At 37.4% G+C, this 20797-nt stretch overlaps 1 protein-coding gene across 6 annotated transcripts in view; it reads right to left on the reverse strand.

The window, feature by feature from the left end:
* Window positions 1–20797, reverse strand: part of BTRC (beta-transducin repeat containing E3 ubiquitin protein ligase) — a 227594-nt gene that overhangs the window by 206231 nt on the left and 566 nt on the right. The window lies entirely within an intron of this gene.

Raw genomic sequence — 20797 nt, forward strand, 5'->3', positions numbered from 1 at the left:
AAAAGTACAGAATAGTATAATGAATCTCCTCCCACCCATCACCCAACTTCAACAATTAACTAATGGTCAATCTTGTCTTATCAATACCCCTACTTTCTACCTCTCAAATCCCAAATAATTAATCATTTTGTCTATTGTTATCTATGTGAATATGTCTTAAGTTTAAAGTCTCCTAAAGTAGTTAAAATAGTTACGGACCATCCCAGCATCTTCACCTATCAAGTACTCATTTTCCCACACCTAATGCTATGGCAACCCTCCCCCTTAACTAATTGTCCTGAACACATCTGACTACCAGTCATATTTCACTCATCTCTTTTCTTTGTTCCTCCTACCCTACTCACAGAAAACCTTATGCATTCTATCTCCAAAAGTTCTAATATCCCTTGAATGTCTTTCTTCCTTTCCATACCCAATGCCCTGGTTCAAGCCCTCGTGGCCTTTTACCTACTTAGACTATTATATAAGCTGTAAATGGTCTTTCTGCCTCTGTGAGTTCTCACTTTCCCAATCTAATCCATCCTAAACCAAATCACTAAAATAGTCTTTAATCTTCTTTGTGGTTACTGCCCCCAGTGGGAATCAGATTCAGATGCAAATTATAGACTTTTCAGAAAAAAGGACATGTATATTGTTCTAGTTTGCTAATGCTGCTGGAATGCAAAACACCAGAAATGGATTGGCTTTTATAAAAGGGGGTTTATTTGGTTACACAGGTACAGTCTGAAGGCCATAAAGCATCCAAGGTAACACATCAGCAATCGGGTACCTTCACTGGAGGATTGCCAATGGTGTCCGGAAAACCTTTGTTAGCTGGGAAGGCACATGGCTGGCGTCTGCTCCAAAGTTCCGGTTTCAAAATGGCTTTCTCCCAAGATGTTCCTCTCTAGGCTGCAGTTCCTCAAAAATGTCACTCTTAGTTGCACTTGGGGTATTTGTCCTCTCTTAGCTTCTCCAGAGCAAGAGTCTGCTTTCAACGGCTGTCTTCAAAATGTCTCTCATCTGCAGCTCCTGTGCTTTCTTCCAAGTGTCCCTCTTGGCTGTAGCAGCTGGCTCCTTCTGTCTGATCTTATATAGTGCTCCAGTAATTTAATTCAGACCCACCCTGAATGGGCGGGCCAACATCTCCATGGAAATTATCCAATCAGAGTCATCACCCACAGTTGGGTGGGGCAAATCTCCATGGAAACACTCAAAGAATTACAATCTAATTAACATTGATAGGTCTGCCCACACAAGATTACATCAAAGATAATGGCATTTGGGGGACATAATACATTCAAACTGGCACATACCTATACCTCATGTGGGACCACCTACCTCAGATTTAAACTCTTTACACTATCAACAACAAATAGAAAATGAAATTTTAAAGCATCTATAAACATCAAGTAGGACTTGCTCTGTTCAAGTTGGCAGTGAGATGCTTCAGGCCTCCACCCCCACAGAAGCTTTGAACAATCAGCAAGAATTGACAGAAACACCTTCTGCAAAGCTCCTGAAAGCAAAGAACTGCAGACACAGGGTGAGTGCTGAATCAAGAAAAAGCCCACTTAATAGCATGAGGATAATGTGGCACCCTGGCTGGCTCCACCCCCACCCCTCATTGGCTCGGCACAGAACTGGCCCACACTCCCAGTGTGAATCCCTGGTCCTGGTTCTGGAGGGAACAGGGTAACACTCGTATACATACTGGGAGCTTGTATGTCTGACCCCATCTCTCTGGTGGTGGCCTGAGAGACCTGCCATCCCAGAAGTTGCTCCGCATGTAGAAGGTAGCTCATGGAACTCTCCTATAGAACGCTGTGGGAGAGCAATCATGCTGCCTGGGGCAAGGGATTGCTGGCTGTAGGACACACATTGCAGTACCAGGGATTGTGAAGAAACTGTTTCCTAGGGAAGAGGAGAATTCAGAACCATGTAAAGGGGGAATTCCTAGGGCCACACATACCTAAGATGCATGTGCAAAAAGGATCAGGGAGGCTCCTATGCTTTGGCCTGGAGCATCTCTATAAAACTCAATGCATGGATAAGCCCTGAAAGAGAACATCTTCACAGGGCACTCTTTTTTACCTTCTTTTCTTTTTTTGTTAGTACTGGCAATCAAGGAAAGCTCTGCCACAATACCAGGTGGATACAAGCTTAAGAAAAAGATGCCTCAGAACCTACGTTCCAGTGGTAATACATTAAAATATCAAAATTGCCAGTATTCCACAAAAGGTTACAAAACATACAAAGAAACAGGAAGTGATGGCCCAGGCAAAGGGAAAGATTAAAACATTAGAAAACATCAACGAAGAGGACCAGACCTGGAATATTACAGACAGTTTTTTAAAATAACCCTAAACATGCTCAAAGAGCTAAAGGAAAATTTGGACAAAGAAATAAAGGAAATCAGGAAAACAACAGATGAACACAAAGAGAATCTCAAGAGACAGATGGAAATATGAAAAGGAACCAAACGGGTGAAGACCACCGTAACAGAAATTTAAAATTCCCTAGAGAGGTTCAACAATAGATTGGAGCTGGAAGAAGAAAGAATCTGAAGATAAGACAATTGAAATCTTCAGTCTAAGAAGCAGAAAGAAGAAAGGTGAATAGAGCCTGAGGAAACTGTGAGCCACCATCAAGCGAACAAATATATTCATTGCGAGAGTCCCAGAAGAAGAAAGAGAAAAAGGGATAGAGAGAATGTTCAAAGAAATAATGGCTGAAACTTCCTAAATGTAACAAAAGACATGAATATACACATCCAAGAAGCTCCATAAACTCCAAACAGGATAAACCCAAATAGACCTACACTGTGGCATATTATAATCAAACTGTCAAATGCTAAATATAAACACAGAATTCCAAAAGCCAGGAGAGAAGCAACATGTTACAAACAAGGGAGCCTCAATAAAGTGCCAATTTCTCATGGGAAACCATGGAGGCAAGGCATATTTAAAGTACTGAAAGCAAAAAATTGCCAACCTAGAATTCTATATCCAGCAAAACTGTCTTTCAAAAATGACAGATTAAGACATTTCCAGGTAAACAAAAGCTGAGGGACTAGATTAGTCCTAAAAGATCACCACTAGATTGGTCCTAAAAGAGATGCTAAAGAGAGTTGAAAGGAAAGGACAATAGATAAGAGATTGAAGACACATGAAGAAATAAAGATCTCCAGTGAGGGTAACAAAATGGGTAAATATAAAAGCCAGTACTATTGTATTTTTGGTTTGTAACTCCCCATTTTACTTCCTACAGGATCTAAAAGACAGATGCATAAAATGTAATGATAGGTCAGTTGGTATTGGACTCAATATATAAACATGTAATTTGTGACAAGAACTACATAAAGGTGGAGGGACGGGGTAGAGGAACATAGTTTGTGTATACTATTGCAGTTAAGTTGGTTTCAAAGCAAACAAAATTGTTATAGATGTAGAATGTTAAATTTAAGCCCCATGATAACCACAAAGAAAATACTGGAGAATATGCAAGTGCAATAGAGACAGAAATTACAGTACTGGTTGCTAGGAACCAAGGGGAATTGAGAGTTAATGCATAATGGGTATAGGGTTTCTGTTTTGGGAGATGGGAAAGTTTTAGTAATGGAAGGTGGTGAGGGTACTACAATATTGTGAATGTGATTAACCCCATTGAATGGTATGTTTGGGAGTAGTTAAGATTGTATATATTTTTCCATAATTAATTCCAAAAAAAAAAGAGCAACTAAAGAGACAATGATGGACTTCTGGGAAGATGGTGGAGTAGGCAAGGCAGAGGGGCTTCTCCTCCATCAGAGTAATTAGAAAGGGGCCGGAGGACACCAGGGACCTTGGTTCTGGGGTGTGACCAGCCACAGAGGGTCCCACACAGTACGTGGAGGGGACACCCAACAAAAACAGAGGACAGACAGGGCTGAAGGGATGTGGTGAGTGTGTTCACGGTCCGGACTGCCCACCTGCCACACACACACACACACACACACACACACACACACACACACAGTCTGGCAGAAGTAAAACCACTGCTGGGCAAGGGAGTGAGCACCGGCTCTCTGCTCACGTTCACCTACCTTGATGGTTTGCTGGGGGGGTGATTCTCCATAGCCAGACAGTGGTGAGCTACCGTAAGGGAACCTGCAGGCTGCCACTGCTCTCCACCCACCAGGGTGCGGAAGTGGGGAGCAAGCTGTGTACAACAGTGAGAAGCCTGGAAGGGAGAGGCGCCATACCAGCGATAAGGAGCCCCTCCCACACCCCAGAGACTCATGGGTGAAAGGTATACAGAAAAGTGGCAGGCAGGGCCCATGTCCCACCTGCCAAGTGCCCTTGCAGGCTCCCTGCCTACCTGCTCGGGACCCACTTTGCAGCCCCAGGACCAGGATTCCCCAGAGCACATGGAGATCTGGTGCACTAATTTGTTCCCGACCTGGTTTGGACTCCACCCACTGCACAGAAGTTTGGGGGAGGAACTACTTGAGAGTGCCACCTGCTGGTAGGTTAGGGAAACGGCACTCCAACAAGCTGTACCTCAAGAGTGTCACCTGCTGGTAGGTTAGAGAAACCGCACTCCAGCAAAATGTGCCTCAAGAGCGCCACCTGCTGGTAGAATTGGGAAAGTGCACTCCTGCAAACCAAATTATATATACTCAATTAATTCTGCACTTCCCAAAATAACCTAATCGAGACAAGCAAATGCCCCAAAGCCAGCAGAAAATTACAAAGCACTTGAAGAATACAGAAGACAGAGACAAGCCAAACAAACAAAAAGCCAGAAGAGACACAAAATTTGGAGCAATTACTCAAAGAAGTACACACAAATATCAATATTATGGCTCAGGATATAAAGGAAATGAAGAAGACCCTAGAAGAGCATAAAGAAGAATTAGCAAAAGTAAATTTAAAAATAGCTAATCTTATGGAAAAAGATACTGTTGATCAAATTTAAAATATTCTTGAGACACATAACACCAGATTTGAAGAAGCAGAGGAACAAATTAGCAACCTGGAAGACAGGGTGATGCAAAGTGAAAGCACAAAAGAACGAATGGTAAAATAAATAGAAAAATTCAAAATGGAGCTTAGGGAAATGATGGACAAGATGAAGCACACAAACATAAGAATCATTGATGTTCCAGAAGTGGAAGAGAAGAGTAAAGGGCTAGGAAGAGTATCCGAAGAAATTGTTGGAGAAAACGTCCCAACCCTTCTAAATGACATAAATATCCAAATTAAACATGCTTAATGAATTCCAAAAAGAATAAATCCAAATAAACCTACTCCGAGACATATATTGAACAGACTGTCAAATGCTGAAGAGAAGGAGAGACTTCTGAAGGCAACGAGAGAGAAGAGATTCACCATATACAAGGGAAACAACATAAGAATAAGTACTGACTATTCAGAGGGTACCATGGAGGCAAGAAGGCAGTAGTATGACATATTTCAGATTCCAAAAGAGAAAAATTCCCAGCCAAGAATTCTTTATCCAGCAAAGCACTCCTTCAAAATTAAGGGAGAGTTTAAAATTTTCACAAACAAATGTTGAGAGAATTTGTTAACAAGAGACCTGCACTCAAGAAACACTAAGGGAAGCTCTGCCAGCTAGGAAAAAAAGAACGAAGAGAGAGGTCTGGAGAAGAGCACAGAACTGAAGAGTTATTAGTAAAGGTAACTTAAAAGCAAAAAAAGAGAGAGGGAAAAATACTAGATCTGACAATTAAAAACCAAAGCATAAGACAGCTGGTTCAAGAACTCCCTTCACAGTAATAACTTTGGTGTAAATGAATTAAACTCTCCAATTAAAAGACACAGACTAGCAGTATGGATTAAAAAATACGACCCAGCGATATGCTGTTTACAAGAGACTCATCTTAGATCCTGTGACACGAAGGGACTGAAAGTGAAAGGATGGAAAAAAATACTCCACTCAAACTGCAATCAAAAGAAAGCTGGGGAGAAAAGGAGAGGCTAGGCCTCCCTATGGTTGTGCCTAAGAGCCTCCTCCCGAATGCCTCTTTGTTGCTCAGACGTGGCCCTCTCTCTCTACCTAAGCCAACTTGAAAGGTGAAATCACTGCCCTTCCTGCTACGTGGGATCAGACACTCAGGGGAGTGAATCTCCCTGACAATGTGGAATATGACTCCCGGGGAGGAATGTAGACCCGGCATCGTGGGATGGAGAACATCTTCTTGACCAAAAGGGGGATGTGAAAGGAAATGAAATAAGCTTCAGTGGCAGAGAGATTCCAAAAGGAGCCAAGAGGTCACTCTGGTGGGCACTCTTACGCACACTTTCGACAACCCTTTTTAGGTTCTAAAGAATTGGGGTAGCTGGTGGTAGATACCTGAAACTATCAAACTACAACCCAGAACCCATAAACCTCGAAGACAATTGTATAAAAATGTAGCTTATGAGGGGTGACAATGGGATTGGGAAAGCCATATGGACCACACTCCCCTTTGTCTAGTTTATGGATGGATGAGTAGAAAAATGGGGGAACGAAAAACAAAACAAAGAAACAAACAAAAAATGCACTCAGTGTTCTTTTTTACTTTAATTGCTCTTTTTCACTTTAATTTTTATGCTTATTATTTTTGTGTGTGTGGTAATAAAAATGTCAAAAATTAATTTTGGTGATGAATGTACAACTATATAATGGTATTGTAAAGAACTGAATGTACACTTTGTTTTGTATAACTGCATGGTATGTGAATATACCTCAATAAAATGAAAAAAAAAAAAGAAAGAAAGCTGGGGTATCTATATAATATTGGAAAAATAGACTTTAAATGCAAAGATGTCATAAGAAATAAAGAAGGACACCATATATTAATAAAAGGGATAATTCACCAAGAAGAAATAACAACTATAAATGTTTACGCACCCAATCAAGGAGCTCCAAAATACATGAGACAAACATTGGCCAAACTGAAGGGAGCAATAGACAAGTCTACAATAATGGTGGGAGACTTCAATACACCACTCTCTTCTATAAATAGAACTAAAGGACAGAGGACCAATAAGGAAATTGAGAACCTAAACAATATGATAAACGAATTAGACTTAATAGACATATATAGTTCCTTACACCCCAAAGTACCAGGATACACATTCTTCTTTAGTGCCCATGGAATGTTTTCCAGGATAGATCATATGCTGGGGCACAAAACAAGTCTTAATAAATTTAAAAAGACTGAAATTATTCAAAGCACATTCTCTGAACACAATGGAATGCAACTACAAATCAACAACCACCAAAGAACCAGACCTTTCACAAACATATGGAGGTTAAACAACACACCTCTCAACAACCAGTGGGTTAAAGAAGAAACAGCAAGAGAAACTGGTAAATATCTGGAGACGAATGAAAATGAGAACACAACATATCAAAACCTGTGGGATGCAGTGAAGGCAATGCTGAGAGGGAAATTTATAGCTCTAAATGCATATATCAAAAAGCAAGAAAGAGCTAAAACTAAAGACCTACCTGAAAAACTGAAGAGGCTAGAGAATGATCAGCAAACTAACCCTAAAGCAAGTAGACAAAAACAAATAGCAAAGATTAAAGCAGAAATAAATGAGGTGGAGAACAAAAAAACAAGAGAGAGAATAAATAAAACCAAAAGTTGGTTCTTTGAAAATATCAACAAGATTGACAGCCCCTTACCTAGACTGACAAAGTCAAAAAGAGAGAAGACCCAAATAAACAGAATCAGAAATGTGAAGGGGATAATTAGTACAGATACCAAAGAAATAAAAAAAATAAGAGGATACTATGAATAACTGTATGCCAATAAGCTAGACAATTTAGAGAAATAGACAAGCTCCTAAAAACACATGAACAACCTAGACTGACCCAAGAAGAAATAGAAGACCTCAACAAACCAATGAGAAGCAAAAGAGATCCAATCAGTCATCAAAAATTTACCTACAAATAAAAGCCCAGAACCAGATGGCTTCACAGGGGAATTTTACCAAACTTTCCAAAAAGAACTGACACCATTCCTGCTCAAACTCTTTCAAAAAACTGAGGAAAAAGGAACACTACCTAATTCATTTTATGGAGCTAATATCACTCTGATATCAAAACCAGATAAAGACACTACAAAAAAAAGAAAACTATAGGCTAATCTCCCTAATGAATATAGATGCAAAAATCCTAAACAAAATATTTGCAAATCGAATCCAAAGGCACATGAAAAGAATTATAAACCACGACCAAGTGGGGTTCGTTCCTAGCATGCAAGGGTGGTTCAACATAAGAAAATCAATTAATGTAATTCAACACATTAACAAATCAAAAGGGAAAAATCAAATGATCACCTTGATAGCCACTGAAAAAGCACTCAACAAAATTCAACATCCCTTTTTGATAAAAACACTTCAAAAGGTAGGAATTGAACGAAACTTCCTCAATATGATAAAGGGCATATATGAAAAACCCACAGCCAGCATAGTAGTCAATGGTGAGAGGTTGAAAGCCTTCCCCCTAAGATCAGGAACGAGACAAGGATGCCCACTGTCACCTCTATTATTCAACATGTGCTAGAAGTTCTAGCCAGAGCAATTTGCCAAGATAAAGATATAAAAGGTATCCAAATTGGAAAAGAAGAAGTAAAACTGTCATTATTTGTAGATGATGTGATCTTATATTTGGAAAATCCTAAGAATCTGACCACAAAGCTACTTGAGCTAATAAACAAATTCAACCGAGTGGCAGGATATAAGATTAATGCACATAAGTCGGTAATGTTCCTAAACACTAGTAATGACCTAACAGAAGAGGCACTCAAAAAAAAAAAAAAAAAAAAAAAAAAAAAATTCCATTCACAATTGCAACTAAAAAAATCAAGTACCTAGGAATAAACTTAACCAAGGACATAAAAGACTTTTACACAGAAAATTACAAAATTTTACTAAAAGAAATAAAAAAGGACCTAAATAGGTGGGCAAATATTCCATGCTCATGGACAGGAAGACTAAATAGTGTTAAGATGTCAATTCTACCCAAACTCATCTACAGATTCAACACAATCCCAATCCAAATTCCAACAACCTACTTCGCAGACTTGGAAAAGCTAGTTATCAAATGTATTTGGAAGGGAAAGAGGCCTCGAATTGCCAAAAACATTCTAAAAAAGAAGAACAAAGTGGGAGGACTTACACTTCCAGACTTTGAAGCCTACCGTAAAGCTACAGTGGTCAAAATAGCATGGTACTGGCATAAAGATAGACATATTGATCAATGGAATTGAACTGAAAGCTCAGAAAGAGACCCCCGGATATACGGTCAACTGATTTTTGATAAGGCCCCCAAATCCACTGAACTAGGACAGAACAGCCTCTTCAACAAATGGCACTGGGAGAACTGGATAACCATAACAAAAAGAATGAAAGAAGACACCCCTTCCTCACGCCCTATAAAAAAATTAACTCAAAATGGATCAAAGACCTCAATATAAAAGACTATACCATAAAACTCCTAGATGATAATGTAGGGAAACATCTTCAAGACCTAGTATTAGAGATGTTGCTTTTCAGACCTTACACCCAAAGCACAAGCAACGAAAGAAAAAATAGTAAATGGGGACTCCTCAAAATCAAAAGCTTCTGTACCTCAAAGGAATTTGTCAAAAAGGTGAAGAGGGTGAAAATATTTGGAAACCATGCATCTGATAAGGGACTAACATCTTCAGTATATAAAGAAATCCTACAACTCAACAATAGTACAAACAGCCCAATTATAAAATGGGCAAAAGATATGAAAGACATTTCTCCTAAGAGGAAATACAAATGGCTAAAAAACACATGAAAAAATGTTCATCTTCACTACCTATTACGAAGATGCAAATCAAGACCACAATGAGATATCACCTCATACCAATAAGAATGGCTGCCATCCAACAAACAAGAAACTACAAATGCTGGAGAGGATGTGGAGAAATTGGAACTCTTATTCATTGCTGGTGGAACTGTATAATAGTTCAGCCACTCTGGAAGACAGTTTGGTGGTTTCTCAGAAAACTAGACATTGAATTACCCTACAATCCAGCAATGCCACATCTCAGTATATACCCAGAAGATTTAAAAGCAGTGACACAAACAGACATTTGTACACTGATGTTCATAACAGCATTGTTCACAACTGCCAAGAGATGTAAACAATCCAAGTGTCCAATAGACGAGTGGATAAACAAAATGTGGTATATACATATGATGGGAATACTATGCAGCCATAAGAAGCAACAAGGTCTTGAAACATATGGCAACACGGATGAACCTTGAAGATAAAATTCTGAATGAAATACCTCAGACAACATATACCTGGTGAAGGGTTCATATTTTTCAGAATATATAAGGAACTAAGCAATTAGAAAAAAGGCAGACAATCCAATAGAAAAAAAATGGCCAAGACCTGAACAGACACTTCACAAAAGAGGATTTCCAAACAGCCATTAAACATTAAAAAGTTGTTCAATTACAGTAGTCGCTAAAGACATGCAAATTAAAACAGTGAAATAGTACCATTCACCCACTAGAATGGCTAAATGAAAGAGATAGACAATACGAAGTGAGTGTGGCAAAGATACCCAGCAAACTGGAACTCCCGTATACTGCTGGTGAAGTATAAATTGGAAAACAGTTTCTTAGTATATACTGAAGCTAAATATTTCACATCCTATGACTCAGCAATTCCACTTCTGTACATATATTCAGGAAAACACATGCACAAGATTCTTCATAATAGCACTATTCACAGTAGCCAGGAACTTGAAATAACCCAAATGCCCATCAACAACAGAATGACTAAATAATTAGAAGCATAATAACAACAGTAGAATACTACAGAGCAACAAGAATGAACACAATACACCTCACACAACAAGCTGGATGAATCTCACAAAATGTGGGACAAATGATGCCAGACACTAAAGAATACATACTGGAATGATTCCATTTATATGAGGTTCAATATCACTAAAGGTAAAACTAATCTATGTGTATTAAAAGTCAAGATAGAGGTTTACCTTGGCAGCAGGGAGTCAGTAACTAGAAGGCAGCATGAGGAGCAACATTTGGAGTACTGGAATATCTAGTTCCCAATCTAGTTACAAAGATGTGCTCACTGGGTGAAAATTCACTGAGCTGTATCCTTACAATTTGTGTGTGTGTGTGTATCAATAAAAAGCTTACGTAGACACACAAATACACAAAGTACACATATTCTCCCTAAATACAGACTATTCAAGTAGTTCACTCTTCTACTCACCCTTAATTCACCCTGTACCTCCTCATCTTCTGGTCTTCTAGCCTTTATCCAAACTATTTCCTCTTCCTGGAACTGCAATACAAGATACAAGTCTGTCGAAATCTACCTATCCTTCAACATCCAACACAAAGCTTTCTTCCTCTTCAAAGCTTTCAAAGACCTCTCCAGGTAGATTCATTTTCCCTCCCTGAACTTCTATAGTACTTTGTGCTTCTGTTAACGCATACCAAAGTGTGCCTTAAGAGATATTTATAAATGCCTATCTCCTCATTAGATTGTGAAGTCCTAAAAGAGAAAGTTTTATTCAACTTGGTATCTTCATCCCCTCTGTTGCTCCAAGCCCCACTCCATGGAACACAATGCTTTGCACTAAGTTTATGCTCAAATTTTTTATTAAATCAAGTTGCATGCCAACTATCAAGCCCTGCTTTCAGTCTGTCACCCCACTGATTTTTTTTTTCCTAGACTTCATTGCCACACACTATTTAACAGGAAAATGTGATGCTCTGGCACAATTTAGGAACACACACACTCCCAAATTTCCTAAGAAAACCCTGGATACATATAAGGGTTTTATGGTGTAAATTAACAAATAATCCTTTATTTATACATGGCAATTTACAATCTACAAAGAACTGAAAAAGATATTTTTAAGAAGGTAAGACTAACAATAGCTCATTTTACAGTTAAGAATACTGGAGCTCAGAGTGAGGTGTCTGTTCAAGCAGCTTCAATCAATCCACTGGACTATGCTGTAGTCCATGACTAAGTGCAAGTCTTCTTTTCGGACATTTTTTATAAATATATACACTCTATATACTAAATTGTAATTTTTATGATGAAAAACTATATATTCACAATAGAAAATCTGGAAAAAACTAAAGAACATAAAGAAAAGGAAAATCACCTAAGTAATGCTTTCTTTTTTGTGTGTTTACTAGGAACCTATCAGGGCATTATGTATGATCTTGAGCAGATAAAGTTCAAATTCTGTTCAAATACTACTTGACTGACATCAGCCTCACCTTTCCCAATAATTAAGGAATAACATTGTGATACTGATGAACTTTTCATTACAAATTCTGCATATCACCCATAATCCAACAATTTACAAATAACCACATTAACAGTTTAGTGCAGTACTTCCTAAGTGCAAGGTTTTTTCATCTGTGCCTCAAAAACATTTATCCACATGCCACAATACTTGGATGTCAGTCTATATGACTTTTGATGATGCTAACAGTGAGAACCTGAAAGTTTCCCGGACATCTAAAATTATCAGCACCAAATCTTTGTAACTTAAGCTTAGAGGCACAAAAGGGATTGAAGAACTCAGAACCTATTACCAAGGAAGTTGTCAGGGCATTATGTATGATCTTGATCAGATAAAGTTCAAATTCTGTTAAAAATATTCTTCTCAATTTCTCTTAAAAAAGCCAGTTGGGCTTTTGATGGGGATTGCATTGAGTCAGCAGATCAATTTGGGGAGTATTGTCATCTTGCAATGTTGAGTCTTCCAATCCACGAACACTAATAGTTTTGCCATTTAGTTAGGTCTTTAATTTTTTTCAACAATGTTTTGTAATTTCCAGTGTACAAATCTTGTACTTCTTCATTAAATTCCTAGACATTTTATTCTTTTAGATGCTGTTGTGAATGGAATTATTTTTATAATTTCATTTTTAGATTGTTTATTGTTAGTATATAGAAATATAATTGATTTCTGTATATTGAAAAAAAAAAAAAACACTGAACTGACATCAGCTTTACCTTTCCCAAAAACTAAAGCATACCATTGTGAAACTAATGAACTTTTCAAGGCATCCCTGTGAAATAAAGTCAAAATTCTGGTTATGCTTTTTTTCTACATAACATGATAAAAAATTACATTTTACTCGTTTACTCGTTTTATAGAAACTCAATACACACAAATTCAGGTATACATGATTGGCAACTGAAAAAATAAAGGTGAGAGGGAATTAAATTTTTTTTAATTATTTCTATGATTAATTCTGTTTACTTGTTATGTTAGAGTATTTGTTTTTTAATGTGTAATAGATATGTTCATATAAGAACTACTAAAAATGGGGTTCACAACAATTGTATAACTACGTAGCTTACAAGAGATGACCGTATGATTGTGAAAACCTTGTGGATCACAGCCTGTCTATCCAGTGTATGGATGAAAAATGGGAACAAAACTAAATGAAAAATAGGGTGGGGCGGGTGATTTGGGTGTACTTTTTTACTTTTATTTTTATTCCTTCTGGTGTAAGAAAAATGTTCAAAAATAGATTGGAGTGATAAATGCACAACTATATGATGGTACTGTGAACAGCTGACTGGACACCATGGATGACTGTATGATATGTGACTATATCTCAATAAAACTGAATTTTTAAAAAAATGGAGTTTGCTATTATGCACGATTTTCAACTTATACAAAGGGTCTTGGAACATATTGGTCACATAAAACAAGGTCTTACTGTATATTGGCTGTATTAAATTGTGATTCTGGGTGTTTTCAACCAACAAGTTCTGTTTAGTAATTAATATGAGAAAATAATAGGGTTGTGACAGCAATGGAGGGCAGGAAAAAAGGGAATTAATTGTCACAGTAAAGCATTTTACCATTCTTCTATAAGTCGACTGTAGTAGATGATTGTTCAGAAATATTCACTCCCTCCCCCATCTCCTCTATGGTACAGCTTTGACTTTGGGCTTGTTTTGTCCAAGGGAATACCAGCAGATGTGATACAACCATTGCTTAAAAGGCACTTGAGAATGCACAACTATATGATGATACCATGAACCACTGATTGTACAATTTGGATGATTAACTGGTATGTCAATATATCTCAATAAAATTGCATTTTAAAAAATGGAGGATGGGCCTTGAGGGGGGAGGAAACAGATTTTCTAGGTGTCAAAGAAGCTGCCTGAGTGTTGACATCTCACAGTGCCCCCAAACTTAATATATCAAAAATCAACTCTTGTTATTGACCCTAGTCTTTCTGGTCACCCACTTCAGAAATGTGGGAATCATTCTCGACTCTTTCTCTCTAAATATAGTAGAAACTAAGGTCTATTGGTCATAACTTTTTTAACAGCATTCAAATCGGTTTCTTTGCTCTCTGTTCTCACTGCCGTTGTTGTTAAGTACTCCTCTCCTCTTCACCTTTTAACTGCACCTATCAACAGTTTCCTAAATGATCTCCCTGACTTAAGTTTGCTTTAATTGCCGTTAGTCATCTACCCTGTAGCCAGAGTAATCTTTCTAACATGCAAATCTCACTGTCACTTGCTGTAAAACATACTCCAAACCAGTAGCTAGCTCTCACAATAAATTTCAAAGTCCCACTTCCTTATATGGTTGTTCTGAAAATTTTAATATAAAGGCTAATACACCATGTTGTGTATTTGTAGTAAATTTTATACTACATTACTTAATATTAAATTGCTTAGATTCATCCAAATTTTTATGTGAAGCAGTAGTTTGTTCTTTTTGGCTACTGCATTGTATTTCATTATGTAAATCTACTGTACTTTATATATCCACTCTCTCACTGATGGCCATATGGGTTGTTCCCACTTTTTTGCTCTTGTGAACAGGGCTGCTATAAACATTTTTATACACATCTCCTACTGTACATGTGCAAGAATTTCTTTTATGTATACACCTGGGAGTGAAATTGCCAGGTTATACAGTATGTGAATGTTCAATTCAAGGAGATAATGCCAAACTAGTTTAAACTTTACATTTCCACTGACAATGTATGAGAGATCCTAAGAATTTACTTCCCCTCCAAAATTCAGTATTGTCAGATTTAAACATCTCTGCCAAATGAAGTTAAATGGAATTTCAATAGTCTTGACTTGTATTTCCCTAAAAAAACAGAAAGGCACTTGAAAAATTGAGCTTGCTCTCCTGTGACTCTGCCTGCCATGAAAAGAGTTTTGCCTCTTCATTCCCAGCCTATCTCAGAATAGAGACATGTGGAACAGTCCCGAGTGAGCAGCCAAGTCCAGAATCACCCATCTAAACCACATCTAGATCAGTCAATACCCAACAAAAGCACAAATTCATGAGAATATCTATTGTTGTATGCTACTGATATTCTATGGTTCTTAACTACAGAGGAATAGCTAACTGATACAATAACTGTGACAAACGTAAAGTCTTACTGCAATTCCTCAATAATTCAAATGATCAGGAAATCTTATGTAAGTCTGGACAGTAACTCTTCCACCCTGGCCACCATTTGACCAGCAACTGAAATATGCCATCATGTTTCATTGAAAGTTTCTCTGCTCTTCAAGGATGAAATATAGTATAAGTGAGGCTCTGGAGTGAGACTGCCTGGGTTTGATCTCAGGGTCCTTGCTAGCAGAGTGACTATGTATAAGTTACTCAACCTCTCTGAAATCAGTTTCCCAATCTGAAAACTGGAAGTAATAACAGTATTCAATCTATTTCACAGGATTATTGGATTAAATAAAAGAATATAAGTTAAGAACAGAGAATAATGCATTTAGAAGAACATATAGTAAAACCTACATAAATGATAGCTATTCTTGGCTGACTATATTAAAAAATACATTTAAAAATATTAAAAAAAATATTTTAAAAACACAGCTTTTCCACTTCTACTGTGGTTAACCTGTTACTAACACAGCATCAGGTCAAGTCACAAGCCTGAGAGTAGGAAAGCAAGTATACCCAGAAGAGAGAGCCAACTCTGAGGAAGGAAGCAAGACCTCAGAAGGAAATTCCAATTCAAAGGATTCATCTTAGGCAGGCAGGAATTTTCTCCCAGCTCTATGCTTTTGCTCCCTTGCTTTCTACTCCCCACCTTGGCCACATATAAAGTCAACCTAGGAGTTAAGATGGTAGTGCCCCAGAGAAGGTGACTGCTTAATTACAGAGGAATAGCTAACTGATACAATGACACTGTGACAACTGTAAAGTCTTAGCGCATTTCCTCAGTAATTCAAATGATCTGGAAATCTTATATAAGTCTGGACAGTAACTAAGAATCATATTCTTAGTTCAATATTACTTTCAGTATCCATTTCACTTTTGTTATCTCTGACTCTTCTGTAAAATGTTCAAGTTCTGTCTAAATCAAGCTCTGGGAAACTAAAGGGAACAATACCTCAGTCTCGTTGTAATTATCCAGCAATTCACCAAATACAAGATGAATATTTTGGAATACGGGCTGAAACTATAAGATCCAGCTGACCTTTCCCATGTGGAGATCCTGCCACCTCCTCCACTACCAATTTTAGGATACTGGGATTGATTTAATAAAGGAAAGAGGCAGTTTTCTTTATAGTGACCAAGTTGTTAAACTTTGGTAAATATCTTCTATTTCATCTTCAATGGATCCTCATTAAACATATTTAGAAAGCACTTCCATGCTGTATTTAAGTATTGTGAGAAAGAAGATGGGATTAAAAATATTTTAATACCTCAAAGATTTTTTTTCTTTCTTCAATCTCATCCTTTTTTTTTTTGTAAAGCCATTTACCATAAAATAATTTTATCTATATATGATCAAGATCTTACATAATGTACTGTCTCTCTCTAGGAAGAGAAAACAATTCTTATCTGCCTCCTTTCTTTCGGGTTTTAAACAACATAAAGACAGTATAAAATAACAAGTGGTCTCTTTCGAAAGTTTATTTTCTAATTTAACAATAAAAAATGTCTGACAACAATTCAAAGTAGAAGAATTTTTACTCCAATATCTAATTATTCACCTTCCAATAATTTATTATATGGATCTATTAAAAATACAAATCAAGAAAATTAGCACAAAGAATTATCACTAATTTGTCATTTCATACCCCAATACCTAAGTGAGTATCCAGAAAAGAAACAAATTGAAAAGAAAATAAATTAGATTGAAAACTAATTTAAACTGGAAAGAAGTAAAGGATACATAGAAACTCTGACAACCTAAACTAACTAGTTTCAAATGTCCATCCAACCAACTGCTACTGAAGCTCACTGGTTTAAAGAAAAGTCTAAGACAATAAAAAAAATCTGAATATTCATTTTTAAATGCCATTTATTGTTTTCAAATATATATGCTTCTTAAGCAATAAGAAAAGTCTCTGAATCATACTAATTCACCCCAATATAGTTCTACAGTGACATAATGAAAGTATGTCATGCCGGAGATCATGAGGTCAGAAGTTAACCTGAAAAATGAGAAACCTCCCAAGCATTCCTAGTGTTACTACTGACAGATTTGGCTAATCCCATTTGTATTTTTATCCTGAACATCCAACTACAATAATATATATGGTAGCCAGTCTCAAAAGATAGCCCCCCACAATTCTCCCCTCTCTATTTGTGCATGCCATGCTTCACTTCAACAGGGAGGGGTTATTTCTTTTCTTTCTGACTCTGGACTGGCCTTAACTGCCTTTGACAAATAGTGCCATTCTGGGACTTCTGAATCCAGGATTTAAGAGAACTGGCAGCTTCCTTTTCCTGTCTCCTGGAACTCTCCTTCTTAGAATCTAGCCACCAAGCTTTAAGGAAATCCAAGCAGCCATGTGGAGAGAGGCCCACAGAGAGAACTGAAGGCCATTAGCCCTGGTGAACTCCCAGCCAGCAGCCTGCCAGGTAAGTGTGGCCACTTTGAACATTCCAGCCATGCTAACACCCCAGCAAGTACCAAGTAAAGCCCAGAAAAATTACCAGTCAACCACAGAATCGAAGGAAACAACAAAGAGGGTTTTTTTAATTACTCAGTTTGGGGGTGGTTTGTCATGCAACAATAATTAGCTTTTAAATTGTTTCCGTTATTTACCAACTCTACTAAAAATAAATTTATTTTTTAATTCTATATGCCCTAAAATTATTTTATCCAAGTTTCAGGTGTTTCCCTGGTTCTAAGACTCTGGGACTAGTTCGACAAGAATATATGAATTCTGTCCACTTCTTCAAATAAACTTCAAATAAATTCATCCCTTGGCTTATCTTTCCATCCCCCACCTTTTTTATATATGTGCTTCATCCTTGCAGTCATTTTAGTTTCTCTTCTTGGGTCCTCTTCCAGTTCCCATTTATATTTTCTGAGGTATTATGTTTTTACTGACCAAGGATATAATAGTAAAGGTCCTTGAGCACCTGCTAAAGCTGAATGCAAGTTTATTAGCATATGGGTTATTTAACGTAAACTATTGCTTTGATATGATTCATTTGTTTTTAGACATTAACTATTCTACTTAAACTATTTTTCACAAGTAGCCAAGGATGTTTTAAGTCTAGACCATGTGTGACTTAAATGATCCATTCTAAATTAACAGTCTCATTAATGAGATTTTATTGTAAAATTCCTAATCAAAGCACTACATTAATGTGGTCATAAGCAAAATTTTTCAAAGAGAATATTCATTTCATATTGGCATTTTCAACAAATTTTACATTTTTCTAAACTAGAGAAATCAAGGTATCTGTACAAAAGTTGACATTAGCAATTCACAACTGAGAGAAAGGATAAAGGCCAGAACAAAGCCAGATGCTACACAAAAATTTCAACTTGATTAAAAGGCTGGCCCTTCTATATGTACTGTGAACTAATTACTTGGTGCAAGCTCAAATAAAATATCTTCCTATCTCAAAATTCATTCTGAATAAACAAGCATGTTATAGCAGGGTAAATGGGACCAAAGGGACTTACTCAGATTCATAATAAGACTGTTACTGAGTTGGAAGAGAATACCAAATCTCTAGCTCTCCATTCTCTGCTGCAGTTATTAAGGTGTCATTCCTGGTGACCCTTTTCAAGTTGGCCTTTTCTCAAACAACAGCCAAAAGAACAGGTAAGGTCAAAAATGAAAGTTAAATTAAAGAAAAATTGTCTTCTCCCTGTGGAAACTGACTCAACATTTAATTACGTGTGGTACTTCAATAGCTAGGAACTACTACATGGCCATCTCCAGGTCCAATTTAACTCAATCAGGGGGCCATTATGGAAAAATGTCTCACTGGTACGAAACAGAGATCAAGTAGTTGAAAATGTTCATAGGCTGAGGTCTAATGGGAAGTTAAGAAGATGATCTCATAATGTCTCTTTATGATCTATAAGTGATATTATTCCATAAATCTGACACAAATGTCAACATTAAGACTGAGTCAACCCTCTAAGTAGGAAAACAAAAATAAGCATTTGCCACTTTTCTAACTGAAAATCAATTTAGAAGCTGGATTTAGGGATCAAGCAACTTCCTCTAACTACTACAGTCCAAAAAATTCAAGTTTCTCTTCAACATGGGGCAGAAATTCAAGAACCTTCTTCAGGCTTAATGTAATCTTGCTTTTGATACAGTCAAACTTTAATCACGTGTTTCTGAAAGTATTAAAACAAAGCAAAACAAAAAGTCTTATTAAATTTGACCAGTCTCTTGAAAAATATTTTTGTAAATGGGACAGTTTAAAGCCTAAATTCAATCCAGATTAGTATCAATGTTTATTTAGATCTGAAGTTGTTATGGTATTTCAGGCAACAGCACAAAATAGGAACTACCTAACAAAGGAATAAGGTTTGGAGTGACAGGTTACAATTACTCTTGAAAAAGCAAGATTTGACTGCAAATAATACCAATGTCCCTAAGGCCACCTGTTAAACTAGAAATCTATGTATCCCATCTTTCTTTAGCTGTAACCACAAAGTCTGGTTTTACACCTAGGATATACAAGAAGCATCAGATTAAAAGCATCAAATATCAGACTATACAAATTTCCGAAACATAAGCACAGAACAAGAAAAGCATGATACAAAGTTAAAGAAATCAGCTCTAAACCAGGAGGTTTAAACACACTCAGAAAATCCAATCCATGCACCCACGGTGCTTCAAACTAAAATTGATGGGTAACCACCCATGCTTATTTATCTCCCGTTCTCCACTACCTACACCCCCCTTTTTATCTCCTGAAGTTCTCTACTCATCTCACTGCTTCTTATGAGTCTTAGCAATTCTAATCTCCATGACCTTTCCTTTCCCAGAAGAGGATACAGGCCCCAGCCCCGACATTTCACTACCTCCACAACTTAGCTCTAAGTTTTGTTTTACCTTACTAGATATTAATTTTGCCCCCAATCTCCTATACCCATGTTTCCCTGACAAATCAGCTTCTTGCTTTTCATCACCTCATCCTTACAACATATAGCATCTCCTTTCAATACAGTATATACCCCTTTTCCTGTCATTTGTAATTTGGCCCACAGTCAACACCACCCCCCATCCCAAGGACTGTCACCATAGCCCTACGTCCCCATCCCCATCCTTATCTTCCTAAGTAAGGCCTCTTCCTCTCCAGAGTTCGTCAACATTAGTTTGGCTTAAACTGGGATTCTACCCTCAAGGCAATTACTATCTCCCGCTTCATTCTACAAATCTACAAGCCTCCCACAGCCCTGGTTTCCCTTCTCCACCCTCAGAGCCAGTTGCATCCAATTCTGCCCTTTCCCACCTACCCCCATATCTGTCCTCCCACCATCCCGCGCTCCTCTTCCCC

Source organism: Choloepus didactylus, chromosome 15, assembly GCF_015220235.1.
Source record: "Choloepus didactylus isolate mChoDid1 chromosome 15, mChoDid1.pri, whole genome shotgun sequence".
NCBI lineage: Eukaryota > Metazoa > Chordata > Mammalia > Pilosa > Megalonychidae > Choloepus > Choloepus didactylus.